We start from the raw sequence: 20,189 nt of genomic DNA on the forward strand, positions 1-20,189 counted from the left end.
TTTTTTTGACAGCCTTATATGTGCGATTAAATCACTATGAAAGTTTTTTGACACCCTTAGAACACATATACGCATGATTGAATTACTACAATTTTTTTTTACAGCCTTAGAACACATATATGCGTGATTTAATCACTATGAAATTTTTTTGACAGCCTTAGAACACATTTATGCTTGATTATACCACTATGAAATTAATTTGGTAGCCTTAGTACATATATACGAATGTTTGAACCAGTATGAAATTTTTTTGCTGCCTTAGAACACATATATGCATGATTCAAGCACTATGATTTTTTTTTACAGCCTTAGTACTCATATATTCATGGTTGAATCACTATGAATTTTTTGTGATGGCCTTAGAACACATATACGAATGATTGAATCACTATGAGTTTTTTTTTTGACAAATATAGAACACATATATGCACGATTAAATCACTATGAAATTTTTTTGACAATCTTAGAACACATATATGCATGATTAAATCAATAATAAATTTTTTGGACAGCTTTAGAGCATATATATATATGATTGAATCACTACAAAATTTTTTTGACCACCTTGGAACACATAGACGCATGATTGAGTCTCTATAAAAATTTTTGGACAACCTTAGAACACATATCTGCATGATTAAATCACTATGATTTTTTTTTGATAGCCTTAGTGCACATATATGCATGATTGAATCACTATGAAATTTGTTTGATGGTCGTAGAACAGATATTTGCATGATTGAATCACTATGAAGTTTTTTTGACAGCCTTATAACACACAGATACAATATTGAATCAATATGAATTTGTTTGGACAACCTTAGAACACATATATGAATGATTTACTCACTATGAAATATTTTTGACAACCTTAGAACACATATATGCAATATTGAATCAATTTAAAAGTTTTTTTGACAAGCTTAGAACACATATATGTATGAATGAATCATTGTGAATTTTTTTTGATAGCCTTAGAACACATATATGTGTGGTTGAATCAATATGATTTTTTTTAACTCCCTTAGAACACATATATGCATGATTGAATCACTATAAAAGTTTTTGGCCAGCCTTAGAATCACTAAAGATTCTTTTGAAAGCATTGGAACACATATATAAATAATTGAATCACTACAAAATTTTTTTGACAGCCATAGAACACATATTTGCATGACTGAATCACTATGGGATTTTTTTGGCAGCCTTAGAACACATATATGCATGATTGAATCAATAAAATTTTTTTTGACAGCCTTAGAACACATATATGCATGATTTAATCACTATGAAATTTTTTTGACAGCGACAGAACACATATATGACTGATTGAATCTCCATGAATTTTTTTTCACAACCATAGAACACATATATGCATGATTGAATCACTATGAGACTTTTTTGATAGCCTTAGAACACGTATATGCATGATTCAATCACTATGAAATTTTTTTGCAGCCACAAAACACAAATGTGCATGATTGAATCAATATGATTTTTTTTGGCCAGCCATAGAGTCACTATAAATTTTTCTGAAAGACTTAGAACACATATATGCATGATTGAATCACTACAAAATTTTTGTGACAACCTCAGAACACATATCTGCGTGATTGAATCACTATGAATATTTTTTGATAGCCTTAGAACACATATATATGTGATTAAATCACTATGAAATTTTTTTGACACCCTTAGAACACATATACGCATGATTGAATCACTACGAATTTAATTTTACAGCCTTAAAACACATATATGCATGATTGAATCACTATGGAATTTTTTTACTGCCTTAGAACACATATATGCATGATTCAAGCACTATGATTTTTTTTTGACAGCCTTAGAACACATATATGCGTGATGGAATCACTACACTATTTTTTTGAGAGCATTAGAACACATAGACGCATGATTGAATCACTATAAAAAATTTTGGACATCCTTAGCACTCATTTCTGCTTGACTGAATCACTATGAAATTTTTTTGACTGCCTTATAGCACCTATACGCATGATTGAATCACTATGACACTTTTTTGACAGCCTTAGAACACATATATGGATGATTGACTCACTATGAAATATTTTTGACAACCTTGGAACACATATATGCAAGATTGAATCAATTCAAAACTTTTTTTGATAGCCTTAGAACATATATATGCCTGATTGAATGACAATGAATTTTGTTTGACGGCCTTAGAACACATATATACATGATTGAATCACTATGATTTTTTTTTTACATCCATAGAACAAATATGTGCATGATTGAATCACTATGAGATTTTTTTGATAGCCTTAGAACACATATGTTTATGATTGAATACATACAAATTTTATTGACAACCTTAGAACACATATATGCATGATTGAATCACTATGATTTTTTTTTTACTGCCTTAGAACGTATATATGCATGATTGAATCACTATGAAATTTTTGTGATTGACTTAGAACACATATATGAATGATTGAATCACTATGAAATGTTTTTTGACAACCATAGAACATATATATAAATGATTGAATCACTATGAGATTTTTTTGACAGCCTTAGAACACATATATACAAGATTGAATCACTATAAAAGTTTTTGGCCAGCTTTAGAATCACTACAAATTTTTTTGAGAGCATTAGAACACATATATAAATGATTGAATCACTACAAATTTTTTGTGACTACCTTAGAACAAATATTTGCATGATTGAATCACTACATAATTTTTTGACAGCCATAGAACACATATATGCATGATTGAATAACTATGGGATTTTTTTGGCAGCCTTAGAACACATATATGCATGATTGAATCAACAAATTTTTTTTGACAGCCTTAGAACACATATATGCATGATTTAATCATTATGAATTTTTTTGACAGCATTAGAACACATATATGCCTGATTGAATCTCTATGAATTTTTTTTCACAACCATAGAACACATGTATGCATGATTGAATCACTATGATATTTTTTTGATAGCCTTAGAACACGTACATGCATGATTCAATCACTATGAATTTTTTTTGCAGCCACAGAACCCAAATGTGCATGATTGAATCAATATGAAATTTGTTGGCCAACCATAGAATCACTATAAATTTTTTTGAAGGAATTAGAACACATATATGCGTGATTGAATCACTAAAAAATTTTTGTGACAATCTTGGAACACATATTTGCATGATTGAATCGCTATGAATATTTTTTGATAGCCTTAGAACACATATATGTGTGATTAAATCACTATGATTTTTTTGACACCCTTAGAACATATATACGCATGATTGAATCACTACGAATTTTATTTTACAGCCTGAGAACATATATATGCACCATTGAATCACTATGAAATTTTTTTACTGCCTTAGAACACATATATGCATGATTCAAGCACTATGATTTTTTTTGACAGCCTTAGAACACATATATGCGTGATGAAATCACTACACTATTTTTTGAGAGCATTAGAACACATAGACGCATGATTAAATCACTATAAAAAATTTTGGACAACCTTAGCACTCATTTCTGCATGACTGAATCACTATGAATTTTTTTTGACTGCCTTAGAGCACCTATACGCATGATTGAATCACTATGAAAATTTTTTGACAGCCTTAGAACACATATATGGATGATTGACTCACTATGAAATATTTTTGACAACCTTGGAACACATATATGCAAGATTGAATCAATTCAAAACTTTTTTTGATAGCCTTAGAACATATATATGCCTGATTGAATGACTATGAATTTTGTTTGACGGCCTTAGAACACATATATACATGATTGAATCACTATGATTTTTTTTTTACATCCATAGAACACATATGTGCATGATTGAATCACAATGAGATTTTTTTGATAGCCTTAGAACACATATGTTTATGATTGAATCAATACAAATTTTTTTGACAGCCTTAGAACACAGATATGTATGATTGAATCATTATGAATTTTTTTTGACTGCCTTAGAACGTATATATGCATGATTGAATCACTATGAAATTTTTGTGACAGCCTTAGAACACATATATGAATGATTGAATCACTATGAAATGTTTTTTGACAACCTTAGCACTCATTTCTATGCATGATTGAATCACTATGAGATTTTTTTGACAGCCTTAGAACACCTATATACAAGATTGAATCACTATAAAAGTTTTTGGCCAGCCTTAGAATCACTATAATTTTTTTTGGGAGCATTAGAACACATATATAAATGATTGAATCACTACAAATTTTTATGACTACCTTAGAACACATATTTGCATGATTGAATCACTATGAAATTTGTTTGACAGCCATAGAACACATATATGCATGATTGAATCACTATAGGATTTTTTTGGCAGCCTTAGAACATATATATGCATGATTGAATCAGTAAATTTTTTTTTTACAGCCTTAGAACACATATATATGAATGATTTAATCACTATGAAATTTTTTTGACAGCCTTAGAACACATATATGCATAATTGAGTCACTATGAAATTTTTTCAGAACCATAAAACACATATATGCTTGATTGAATCACTATGAGATTTTTTTGATAGCCTTAGAACACATATATGTTTGATTGAATCACTATGAACTTTTTTTGCACCCTTAGAACACACATATGCATGATTGAGTCAATATGAAATTTTTTTGCCAGCCTTAGAATCACTATAAATTTTTTTGAAAGAATTAGAACACATATACACATGATTGAATCACTACAAAATTTTTGTGACAACCTTAGAACACATATCTGCATGATTGAATCACTATGAATTTTTTTTGACAGCCTAATATGTGTGATTAAATCACTATGAAAGTTTTTTGACACCCTTAGAACACATATACGCATGATTGAATTACTATGATTTTTATTTACAGCCTTAGAACACATATATGCGTGATTTAATCAATATGAAATTTTTTTGACAGCCTGAGAACACATATATGCTTGATTATACCACTATGAAATTAATTTGGTAGCCTTAGAACATATATACGAATGTTTGAACCAGTATGAAATTTTTTTGCTGGCTTAGAACACATATATGCATGATTCAAGCACTATGATTTTTTTTTACAACCTTAGAACTCATAAATGCGTGATTAAATCACTACACTATTTTTTTGAGCGCATTAGAGCAGATAGACGCATGATTGAATCACTATAAAAAATTTTGGACAACCTTAGAACACATATCTGCATGATTGAATCACTGTGAAATTTTTTTGATAGCCTTAGAGCAATATGTGCATGACTGAATCACTATGAAAATTTTTTGATGGCCTTGGAACAGATATTTGCATGATTGAATCACTATGATTTTTTTTTACAGCCTTATAACACACATATGGATGATTGAATCACTATGAAATATTTTTGACAACCTTAGAACACATATATGCAAGATTAAATCAACTCAAAACTTTTTTTGACAGCCTTAGATCACATATTTGCATGATTGAATTACTACAATTTTTTTTTTACAGCGTTTGAACACATATATGCATGATTGAATCACTATGAATTTTTTTTGATGGCCTTAGAACACATATATGCATGATTGAATCACTATGAGATTTTTTTGAAAGCCCTAGAACATATATATGCAAGATTGAATCAATAAAAATTCTTTTTGACAGCGTTAGAACACATATATGTATTATTGAATCACTATGAATTTTTTTTGACAGCCTTAGAACACAGATATTCCTGATTGAATCACTATGAATTTTTTTTTATACCATTAGAACACGTATATGAATGATTGAATCAATATGAAATATTTTTTATGACCATAGAACACATATATGCATGATTGAATCACTATCAGATTTTTTTGACAACCTTAGAACACATATATGCATGATTGAATCTCTATAAATTTTTTTTGACAGCATCAGAACAGATATACGCATGATTGTATCGCAATAAATTTTTTTTGACAACCCCATATCACTTATATGGATGATTGAATCACTATAAAATAGTTTTGATAGTCATAGAACAGATGTATGCAGGATTGAGTCACTATAAAATTTTTTTGATAGCCATAGAACACATATATGCATGATTGAATCACCATGGAATTTTTTTGACAGATTTAGAACATATATATGCATGATTGAATCCCTATGATTTTTTTTTACAGCCTTATAACACATATATAATTGTCTGAATCACTATGAATTTTTTTTGACATCCATAGAACACATATATGCATGATTGAGTCACTATGAGATTTTTTTTTACAGCCTTTGAACACATTAATGCATGATTGAATCAATACAATTTTTTTTTACATCCTTAGAACACATATATGCATGATTGAATCACTATAAATTTTTTTTGAGATCATTATAACACATATATGCCAGATTAAACCACACTAATTTTTTTTTGACAACCTTAGAACACATATCTGCATGATTGAATCACTATGATTTTTTTTTGACAGACTTAGAACATATATATCCATGATTGGATCACTATGAATTTTTTTTGAAACCTTAGAACACATATGCATGATTGAATCAATATGAAATTTTTTGGCTAGCCTTAGAACACATATATGCTTGATTGAATAACTATAATTTTTTTTGAGTGCATTAGAACACATATATGTATGATTAAATCACTATACATTTTATTTGACAACCTTGGAACACATATTTGTATGAATGAATACTATGAAATTTTCTTGACAGCCTTAGAACACATATATGCATGATTGAATCACTATGAATTTTTTTTGACAGTCCTAGAACACATATATGCGTGATTGAATCACTATAAACATTTTTTAAAGCCTTACAACACATATACATATGATTCAATAAAAACATTTTTTTTTTGACAGCCTTAGAACACATATTTGCATGATTGAATCACTAAAAATATTTTTTGATAGACTTAGGACACATATATGCATGCTTGAAGCACTATGAATTTTTTTTGACAGCCTTAGAACACATATACGCATCACTTAATCACCATGATTTTTTTTTGACAGCCTTAGAACATATATATGCATGATTGGATCACTATAAAACTTTTTTGCAGTCTTAGAACACATATATGCATGATTGAATCACTATGAAAATTTTTGGCCAGCATTAGATGACATATATGCATGATTGGACCACTACAATTTTTTTTTTGATCGATTAGAACACATATATGCATCATTGATTCACTATAAAAGTTTTTTGACAGCCTTAGAATACATATATGCATGATTGAATCACTATGAATTTTTTTTGACAGCCTTAGAACCTATGTATGCAAGATTGAATCACTAGAAATTTTTTTTGACTGCCTTAGAACACATATATGCATGATTGAATCACTATAATTTTTTTTGACAACTATAGAACACATATATGCATGATTGAATCACTACATATATTTTTTGACTGCCTTAGGACACATATATGCCTGATTGAATCAATACAAATTATTTTTGACAGCCTTAGAAAATATATATGTATGATTGAATCATTATGATTTTTTTTTGACAGCCTTAGAACACATATATGCATGATTGAATCATTATGAATTTTTTATGACAGCCTTAGAACACATATATGATTGATTGAATCACTATGAAATGCTTTTTGACAACCATAGAACACATATATGCATGATTGAATCACTATGAGATTTTTTTAATAGCCTTAGAACAGGTATATGCATGATTGAATCTCTATAATTTTTTTTTGACATCATCAAAAAAGACATGCATGATTGTATCACTATAATGTTTTTCTGACAACCTTAGAACACGGATATGCGTGATTAAATCACGATGAGATAGTTTTGATAGCCGTAGAACACATATATGCAGGATTGAGTCACTATAAAATTTTTTTTATATCCTTCGAACACATATATGCATGACTGAATCACTATGGATTTTTTTTGACAGCCTTAAAACACATATATGCATGATTAAATCACTATAAATTTTTTTTGACAGCCTTAGAACACACATATGAATGACTGAATCTCTATGATTTTTTTTTGACAATTATAGAACCCGTATATCCATGATTGATTCACTATGAGATTTTCTTAACAGCCTTAGAACTCATATATGCATGATTGAATCAATACAATTTTTTTTTACAGACTTAGAGCATATATATGCATGATTGCGTCACTATAAAATTTTTTTGAGTGCATTAGAACACATATACGCTAGATTGAATCACTATCATTTTTTTTTGACAACCTTAGAACCCAAATCTTCATGATTGAATCATTATGATTTTTTTTTTACAACCGTAGAACATATATATGCATGATTGGATCACTATGATTTTTTTTTTTAGCATTAGAACACACATATGCATGATTGAATCACTATAAAATTTTTTGGCCAGCCATAGAACACATATATGCATGATTGAATCACTACAATTTTTTTTAGAGCATTAGAACACATATATGTATCATTAAATCAATATATTTTTTTTTTGACAACCTTAGAACACATATCTGCATGCAGGAATCACTATGAAAATTTTTGGACAGCCTTAAAACACATTTATGCATGATTGAATCACTATAATTTTTTTTGAATGACTTAGAACACATATATGCATGATTGAATTGCTATAAATTTTATTTGCATCCTCAGAACACATATATGAATGATTGAGTTACTATGATTTTTTTTTGACAGCCATAGAACACATATATGCTTGATTGAAACACTATGAGATTTTTTTGACAGCCTTAGAACACATAAATATATGATTGAATCACTATGATTTTTTTTGACAGCCTTAGAACATATATATGCATGATTTGATGACTATGAATTTTTTTTGCAGCCATGGAACACATATATGAATGATTGAATCACTATAATTTTTTTTGGCCATCCTCAGGACACATATATCCATGATTGAATCACTAGATTTTTTTTTTGAGAGCATTTGAACACATATATGCGTCATTGGATGACTATAAATTTTTTTTGACAACCTTAGAACATATATCTACAAGATTGAATCACTATAATTTTTTTTTGACTACCTCAGAACACATATATGCATGATTGAATCAATATGAAATTTTTTGACAGCCTTGGAATACATATATGCATGACTGAGTCACTATGAAATCTTATTGACTCCCTTAGAACACATATATGCGTGATTGAATCACTATGAAATATTTTTCACAGCCTTAAAACACATATATGCATGATTGAATCACTATGAATTTTTTTTGACAGCCTTATAACACATATATGCATGATTGAATCACAATGAAATTTTTTGGACAGCCTTAGAACATATATATGCATGATTGAATCGCTATGGATTTTTTTGACAGCGTTCGAACACTTATATGCACGATTGAATCGCTATGAAATTTTTTTGACAACCTTAGAACACATATATGACTAATTGAAGCACTATGATTTTTTTTCACAGCCATAGAATACATATATAAATGATTGAAACACTATGAGATTTTTTTGACAGCTTTAGAACACACACACATATATATATATATATATGATTGAATCACTATGAAGTTTTTTTACCAGCCTTAGAACATATATATGCATGATTGAATCACTATGATTTTTTTTTGCAGCCTTAGAACACATATATGCATGAGTTAATCACTATAAAATTTTTTGGCCATCCTTAGGACACATATATCCAAGATTGAATAACTACAAATTTTTTTTGAGAGCATTAGAACACATAGTTGCATCATTGAATTTCCATAAAAAATTTTTGAGAACCTTAGAACACATATCTACAAGATTGAATCACTATAAATTTTTTTTGACTGCCTCAGAACACAGATATGCATGATTGAATAAATATGATTTTTTTTGACAACCTTAAAATACATATATGCATTATTGACTCACTATGAAATCTTATTGACTCCCTTAGAACACATATATTCATGATTGAATGACTATGAAATATTTTTCACAGCCTTAAAACACATATATGCATGATTGAATCACAATGAATTTTTTTTGACAGCCTTAGAACATATATGCATGATTATATCAGTAAGGATTTTTTTTGACATCCTTAGAACACATATAAGCAAGATTCAATCACTGTAAAATTTTTTTGCAGCATAGGAACACATGTATACATGATTGAATCACTATGAAATTTTTTTGACAGTCTTAGAACACATATATACTTGATTAAATCACTACAATTTTTTTTTGAGAGCATTAGAACACATATATGCAAGATTGAATCACTATAAAATTTTTTTGACTACCTTAGAACACATATTTGCATGATTGAATCACTATGAATTTATTTTTTGACAGCCTGAGAACATATATATGCATGATTGGATCACTATGAAATTTTTTTGCAGCCTTAAAACACATATATGCATGATTGAATCACTATGAAATTTTTTGGCCAGCCTAAGAACACATATATTTATGATTGAATCACTATAAATTTTTTTTACGAGCATTAGAACACATATATAAATGATTAAATCACTATAATTTTTTTTTGACAACCTTAGTACACATATTTGCCTGAATGAATCACTATAAATTTTTTTTGATAGCCTTATAACATATATATGATTGATTGAATCACTATAATTTTTTTTGATAGCCTTAGAACACATATATGCATGATTGAATGGATATGATTTTTTTTTTGACAGCCTTAGAGCACATATATGAATGATTGAATCACAGAGAATTTTTTTTTACAATCGTAGAACACATATATGCATGATTGAATCACAGTGAGATTTTTTTGACAACCTTTGGACACGTATATGTATGATTGAATAAATAATTTTTTTTTTCCAGCCTTAGAACACATATATGCATGCTTGAATCACTTGAATTTTTTTTTTAACAACCTTAGAACAAATATATGCATGATTGAATCGCTATAAAATTTTTTGACAACTTATGAACACGTATAAGCATGATTTAATCACTATCAAATTTTTTTGACAACCTTATAACACATATATGCATGATTGAATCACTATGAAATTTTTTTGACAGCCTTAGAACACATATATGCATGATTGAATCACTATGAATTTTTTTTGCAGCCTTGGAACATATATATGCATGATTGAATCACTATGAAATCTTTTTGACAGCCCTAGAACACGTATATGCGTGATTCAATCACAATGAAATATTTTTTGAAAACTTGGAACACATATATGCATGATTGAATTACTTTGATTTTTTTTACAGAATTAGAATATATATATGCTTGATTGAATCAATATGAAGTTTTTTTGACAGTTTTAGAACACATATATGCATGATTGAATCTCTATAAAAAAATTTTGACAGCATCAGAACAGACATATGCTTGATTGTATCACTATAATTTTTTTTTGACAACCTTAGAACACATATATGCATGATTGAATGACTATAATTTTTTTTGACAGTTTTTGAACACATATATGCATGATTGAATCACTATGAAATTTTTTTGACAGCCTTAGAACACATATATGCATGATTTAATCACTATGAAATTTTTTTGACAGCCTTAGAACACATATATGCATGATTGAATTAATATGATTTTTTTTTGGCAGCCATAGAACACATATGTGCATGATTGAATCACTATGAAATCTTTTTCACAGCCTTAGAACACATATATTCATGATTCAATAACAATAATTTTTTTTTTACAACCATAGAACACATATATGCATGATTCAATCACTGTAATAATTATTTTACAGCCTTAGAACATATATATGCATGATTGAATCACTATGATTTTTTTTGACCACCTTAGAATAGATATATGCATGATTGAATCTATATAATTTTTTTTTGACAGCATCAGAAGAGATATATGGATGATTATATCACTATAAATTTTTTTTGACAACGTTATAACATATATCTGTATGATTGAATCACTATGAAATTGTTTTGATAGCCGTAGAACACATATATTAAAAATTGAATCACTATGAATTTTTTTTGATAGCCTTATAACACATATATGCATGATTGAATCACTATGGAATTTTTTTGACAGCCTTAGAACACATATATGCATGATTGAATCACTATGAATTTTTTTTGACAACCTTAGAACACATATATGAATGACTGAATCACTATGACATTTTTTTGACAACCGTAGAACATATATATGCATCATTGAACCACTATGAGATGGTTTTGACAACCTTAGAATATGATTGATTGAATCAATAGATTTTTTTTTTGATAGCCTTAGAGCACATATATGCATGATTACTATAAATTTTTTTGACCACCTTAGAACACATATACGCATGATTGAATCACTATGAATTTTTTTTGATAGTCTTAGAACACGTATAAGCGTAATTGAATCACTATGATGTTTTTTTTGACAACCTTAGAACGCATATATGCATGATTGAATCACTATGAAATTATGTTGAAGCCTAATAACACATATATGCAAGTTTGAATCACTATGAATTTTTTTTTACAGCCTTACAACACATATATGGATGATTGAATCACTATAAATTTTTTTGACAACCTTAAAACACATATCTGCATGATTGAACCTCTATGAAATTTTTTTGACAGCCTTAGAATACATATATGTATGATTGAATCACTATGATTTTTTTTTGTAGCCTTAGAACACATATATGCATGATGAATCACTATGAATTTTTTTTTACAGTCTTAGAGCATATATATGCGTGATTGAATCACTAATTTTTTTTTGAATAGCATTTGAACACATATAAGCATGATTGAATAACTATAATTTTTTTTTGACAAACTTAGAATACATATCTGCATGATTGAATCACTATGATTTTTTTTGGACAACCTTAGAATGCATATACGCATGTTTGAATCACTATGATTTTTTTTTGCAGCCTTAGAAGACATATATGCATGATTGAATCACTATGAATTTTTTTTGACTGCCTTAGACCACATACAAGCACGACTGTATCGCTATGAAATTTTATGGACAGCCTTAGAAAACATCTATGCATGATTGAATCACTTTAATTTTTTTTTTACAATCTTAAGACACATATCTTCATGATAGAATCACTATAATTTTTTTTTGGCAACCTTAGAGTACATATCTGCATGATTGAATCAATATGATTTTTTTTTGCAGACTTAGAACACATATACGCATGATTGAATCACTATGATATTTTTTGACAACCTTAGAACACATATTTGCATGATTGAATCTCTATAAAAAAAAATTCACAACTTCAGAACAAATATGTGCATGATTGTACCACTATAATTTTTTTTGACAACCTTAGAACACATGTCTGCATTATTGAATCACTATGAAATTGTTTTGACAGTCGTAGAACACATATATACATGATTGAATCACTATGAAATTTTTGTGACAGCCTTATAACACATATATGCATGATTGAATCACTATGGAATTTTTTTGACAGCCTTAGAACACATATATGCCTAATTTAATCACTATGATTTTTTTTTTCAGCATTAGAACACATATATGAATGATTGAAACATTATGATTTTTTTTTGACAACCGTAGAACACATATATGCATGATTGAATCATTTTAAGATTTTTTTGACAGCCCTAGAACACATATATGCATGATTGAATCAATATAATTTTTTTTTATAGAATTAGAACACCTATTTGCATGATTAAATAACTACAAATTTTTTTTGACTGCCTAAGAACACATATATGCATGATTGAATCACTATGACATTTTTTTGACAACCTTAGAACACATTCAAGCTTGATTGAATCACAATGAATTCTTTTTGACAGCCTTAGAACACGTATATGTAACATATATATGAATGATTGAATCAATATAAATTTTTTTGACAGCCTTAGAACACATATATATGCATGATTAAATAACTATAATTTTTTTTTATAGCATTGGAACACATATATGCATGATTAAATAACTATAATTTTTTTTTTACAACCTTAGAACACAATCTACCATAATGAAACGCTATAATTTTGTTTTTGACAGCTTTAGAACACAAATATGCGTGATTGAGTCATTATGAATTTTTTTTGACAGCCTTAGAACACATATATGCACGATTGAATCACTATGAATTTTTTTTGTTAGCATTAGAACACATACATGCATGATTGAATCACTATGAAAATTTTTTGCAGCCTTAGAACACTTATATGAATGATTGAATCACTATGATTTTTTTTTGACAATCATAAAACACATATATGCATGATTGAATCACTATGAGATTTTTTTGACAACCATAGGACACATATATGTATGATTGAATAAATAAAATTTTTTTTGACAACCTTAGAACACATATATGCATGATTGAATCACAATAAAATTTTTTGACAGCCTTAAAACACATATATGCATGAGTAAATCGCTATGATTTTTTTTTAAAGCCGAAGAACACATATAAGCATGATTTAATCACTATGAAATTTTTTTGACAGCCTAATAACACATATATGAATGATTGAAACACAATAAATTTTTTTTGAAAGCCTTAGAACATATATACGCATAATTGGATCACTATGATTTTTTTTTGCATCCTTGGAAGACATATATGGATGATTGAACCACTATGAAATTTTTTGGCCACCCTAAGAACACATATTTGTGTGATTGAATCACTACAAATTTTTTTGAGAGCGTTAGAACACATATATGCATGATTAAATCATTCTAAAATTTTTTTGAGAACCTTATGACACATTTTTGCATGATTGAATCACTATGATTTTTTTTTATGGCCTTCGAACACATATATGTATGATTGAATCAACATGAATTTTTTTTGACAGCCTTAGAACATATATATGCATGATTGAATCACAATGAAATCTTTTTTACAGCCTTAAAACACATATATGCATGATTCGATCACTATGGAATATTTTTCACAACCTTTGAACACATATATGCATGATTCAAACCCTTTGAATTTTTTTTTTACAGCCGTAGAACAAATACATGCATGATTGAATCACTATGCAATTTTTTTGATAGCCTTAGAACACATATATGCATGATTGAATCACTATGAATTTTTTTTGGCAGTCCTTAGAACACATATACATATGATTGAATAAATATAATTTTTTTTGACAGCCCTAGAACACATATTTGCTTGATTGAATCACAATGTTTTTTTTTGGATAGCCTTAGAACACATATATGCATGCTTGAAGCACTATGAAATTTTTTTGACAGCCTTAGAACACATATAAGCAGGATTTAATCACTATAATTTTTTTTTGACAACCTTAGAACATATATATGCATGATTGAATCACTATGAAATTTTTTGGCTATTCTTGGAACACATATATGCATGATTTAATCACTACAAATGTTTTTAGAGAGCATTAGAACACATATATGCATCATTGAATCACTATAAAAGTTTATTGACAGCCTTAGAACACATATATGCATGATTGAATCACTATGAAATTTTTTTGACAGCCTTAGAACATATATATGCTTGATTAAATCACTATGAATTTTTCTTGACGTACTTAGAACACATATATACATGATTGAATCACTATGAATTTTTTTTGACAAAGATAGAACACATATATGCATGATTGAATCATTATGAGATTTTTTTGATAGCCTTATAACACATATATGCATGATTGAATCACTATGGAATTTTTTTGACTGCCCTGGAACACATATATGCATGATTTAATCACTATGAATTTTTTTTGACAGCCTTAGAACACATATATGAATGACTAAATCACTATGAATTTTTTTTGACAACCATAGAACATATATATGCTTTATTGAATCACTATGAGATTTATTTGACAGCCTTAGAACACATATATGATTGATTGATTCAATAAATTTTTTTTTTGAAAGCCTTCGAGCACATATATGCATGATTGAATCACTATAATTTTTTTTGACAGCCTTAGAACATGTATAAGCATGATTGAATCAATATGAATTTTTTTTGACAACATTAGAATACATATATGCATGATTGAATCACTAAGAAATTATTTTGCAGCCTAATAACACATATATGCATGATTGAATCACTATGAATTTTTTTTGACAGGCTTAGAACACATATATGCTTGATTGAATCACTACAATCTTTTTTAGAGCATTAGAACACACATATGCATGATTGAATCACAATAATTTTTTTTGACATCCTTAAAACACATATTTGCATGATTGAATCACTATGAAAGTTTTTTGACAGCCTTAGAACATATATAAGCATGATTGAATCACTATACATTTTTTTTGTAGCCTTAGAACACATATATGCAAGATGAATCACTATTAAATTTTTTTGTCAGCCTTAGAACACATACATGCGTGATTGAATCACTACAAATCTTTTTTGAGAGCATTTGAACACATATATGCACGATTGAATAACTATAATTTTTTTTTTCACAACCTTAGAACACATATCTGCATGATTGAATCACTATGATTTTTTTTTTACTACCTTAGAACTCATATACACATGTTTAAATCACTATAAATTTTTTTTGTAGCGTTAGAACAAATATATGCATGATTGAATCACTTTGAAATTTTTTTGGCAGCATTAGAATGCATATTTGCATCATTGAATCACTATAAATTTTTTTTGAGAACATTGGAACACATATATACATGATTGAATCACTCTAATTTTTTTTTGACAACCGTGGAGCACATATCCTCATGATTGAATCTCTATAAATTTTTTTGACAAGATTAGAACACATATCAGCACGATTGAATCACTATGATTTTTTTTTGACAACCTTAAAACACATATTTGCCTGATTGATTCGCTAAGAAATCTTTTTAAGAACCTTAAAATACAAATATGTTTGATTGAATCACTATGAATTTTTTTTACTGCCTTAAAACACATATATGTAAGATTGAATCACTATTAAATATTTGTAGAGCTTAGAATACATATATGCTTGATTGAGCCACTTTGAATTTTTGTTGACCACCTTAGAACACATAATTGCATGATTGAATCACTATGATTTTTTTTTGACAGCCTTAGAACACATATATGCACGATTGAATCACTATGAATTTTTTTTACAGCCTTAGAACACATATATGCATGATTGAATCACTATAAAATTTTTTTTACAGGCTTAGAACACATATATGCAAGATTGAATCACTATGATTTTTTTTTTGCATCCTTAGAACACATATATGCATGATTAAATCTATGTGATTTTTTTTGACAACCTTAGAACTCATGTATGCATGATTGAATCACTATAAAAAAGTTTTGACAGCCATAGAATGCATATATGCATGTTTGAATCACTATGAATTTTTTTTTACTACCTTAGAACACATATATGAATGATTGAATCACTATGAAATTTTTTTGAAAGCCTTAGAACACATATATGCAAGATTGAATAACTATAAATTTTTTTTGACAGCCTTAAAAGACATATACGCATGATTAAGTCACTATTAAATTTTTTTACAGCATCAGAGGACATATATGCTTGATTGAATCACTATGATTTTTTTTTTGACAACCTTAGAATACATATATGCATGATTGAATCACTATGAATTTTTTTTGACACCTCAGAACACATATATGCATGATTGAGTCACTTTGAATTTTTTTTGATAGCCTTTGAACACATATATGCATGATAGAATCACTATGAATCTCTATAAAAAAATTTGACATCATCAGAACACATATATGCAAGATTGAATAACAAATTTTTTTTTTTTCAACCTTAGAACACATATATGCTTGATTGAATCACTATGAAAATGTTTTGACAGCCATAGAACACATATATGCATAATTAAATCACTATGTTTTTTTTTTAACAAACATAGAACACATATATGCATGATTGAGTGACTATGATTTTTTTTGGACACCCTTAAAACACATATATGCATGATTGAATCACTATGAAATTTTTTTGACATCCTTAGAACATATACATACATTATTGAGTCACTATAAAAAATTTTGACAGCCTTAGAACACATATATGCATGATTGAATCACAATAAATATTTTTTTACAGCCTTAGAACATATATACGAATGATTAAATCTTTGTGAATTTTTTTTGACAACCTTAGGACACATATATGCAAGATTGAATCACTATAAAAAATTTTTGACAGCCTTAGAACATATATATACATGATGGGATCACTATGAATTTTTTTTCCAGCCCTAGAAGACATATATGCATGATTGAATCACTATGAATTTTTTTGGCCAGCCTTAGAACACATATATGCATCATTGAATCACTATAAATTTTTTTTGACAACCTTAGAACATATATTTGCATGATTGAATCACTATGATTTTTTTTGACTACCTTAGGACACATATATGCATGATTGAATCACAAGAATTTTTTTTTAACTGTGTTAGAACACATACATTCAAGATTGAATCATTGTGAATTTTTTTTGATAGCCTTAGAACAATATATGCGTGATTGAATCAATATGAATTTTTTTTGACAGCCTTAGACCATATATTTGTGTGATTGAATCACTATAAAATCTTTTCAACAGCCTATTAACACATATATGGATGATTGAATCACTATGAAATATTTTTGACATCCTTAGAACATATATATATGCATGATTCAATAACTATGATTTTTTTTTACTGCCTTAGAACACATATATGCATGATTGAATCACTACGAAGTTTTTTTGACAGCCTTAGAACACATAAATGCATGATTGAATCACTATGAAATCTTATTGACTGCCTTACAACACATATATGCATGATTAAATCTTTGTGAATTTTTTTTGACAGCCTTAGGACACATATGTGCATGTTTGAATCACTATGATTTTTTTTTGAATACCTTAGGACACATATATGCATGTTTGAATCACTAGGAATTTTTTTTGACTGCATTATAACACATATATGCATGATTGAATCACTATGAATTTTTTTGGACAGCCTTATAACACATATATGCATGATTGAATTACAATGAAATTGTTTTTATAGACCTAGAACACATATATGCATGATTGAATCACTATGATTTTTTTTTTGAAAACCTAAGAACACATATCTGCATGATTGAATCACTATGAAATTTATTTGACAGCCTTAGAAGACGTATATGCAAGATTAAATCACTTTGAAATTTTTTTGACTGCCTTAAAATGCATATATGCATGATTGAATCACTATGAATTTTTTTTATCATACTTAGAAGACATATAAGCATGATTTAAACACTATAAATTTTTTTTGACAGTCTTATGACACATATATGCATGATTGAATCACTATGAAATTTTTTTGACAAACTTAGAACATATATATGCATGGTTGGATCACTATGATTTTTTTTTTCTGCCTTAGAACACATATATGCATGATTGAACCACAACGAAAATTTGTGGCCAGCCTTAGAACACATATATGAATGATAGAATCACTAAATTTTTTTTTGAGAGCATTAGAACACATATATGCTTCATTAAATCACTATAAATTTTTTTTGACAACCTTAGAACATATATCTGCATGATTGAATCACTATAAAATTTTTTTGACAGCCTTAGAACACATATATGCCTGATTGAATCACTATAAAAAAAATTTTGACAGCCTTAGAACACATATATTCATGATTGAATCACTATGAATTTTTTTTGACAGCCTTAGAACACATATATGCGTGACTGAATCAATATAATTTTTTTTGACAGCCTTAGAACACATATATGCATGATTGAATCACTATGAAATATTCTTGGCGTCCTTTGAGCAAATATATGCATGATTCAATCACTGTAAATTTTTTTTGACAGCCTTATCACATGTATAAGCATGATTGAATCACTACGAATTTTTTTTGACAACCTTAGAACATATATATACAAGATTGAGTCACTAACAAATTATTTTTTAGCCTAATAACACATATATGCATGATTGAATCACTATAAATTTTTTTTGACAGGCTTAGAACACATATATGCTTGATTGAATCACTAAAACTTTTTTTTAGAGCATTAGAACACACAGATGTGCGATTGAATCACTATAATTTTTTGACAACTTTAAAACACATATTTGCATGATTGAATCACTATG

Source organism: Nuphar pumila, chromosome 1 (assembly GCF_984573655.1).
Source record: "Nuphar pumila chromosome 1, dmNupPumi1.hap1.1, whole genome shotgun sequence".
In the NCBI taxonomy this organism is placed as follows: Eukaryota; Viridiplantae; Streptophyta; class Magnoliopsida; order Nymphaeales; family Nymphaeaceae; genus Nuphar; species Nuphar pumila.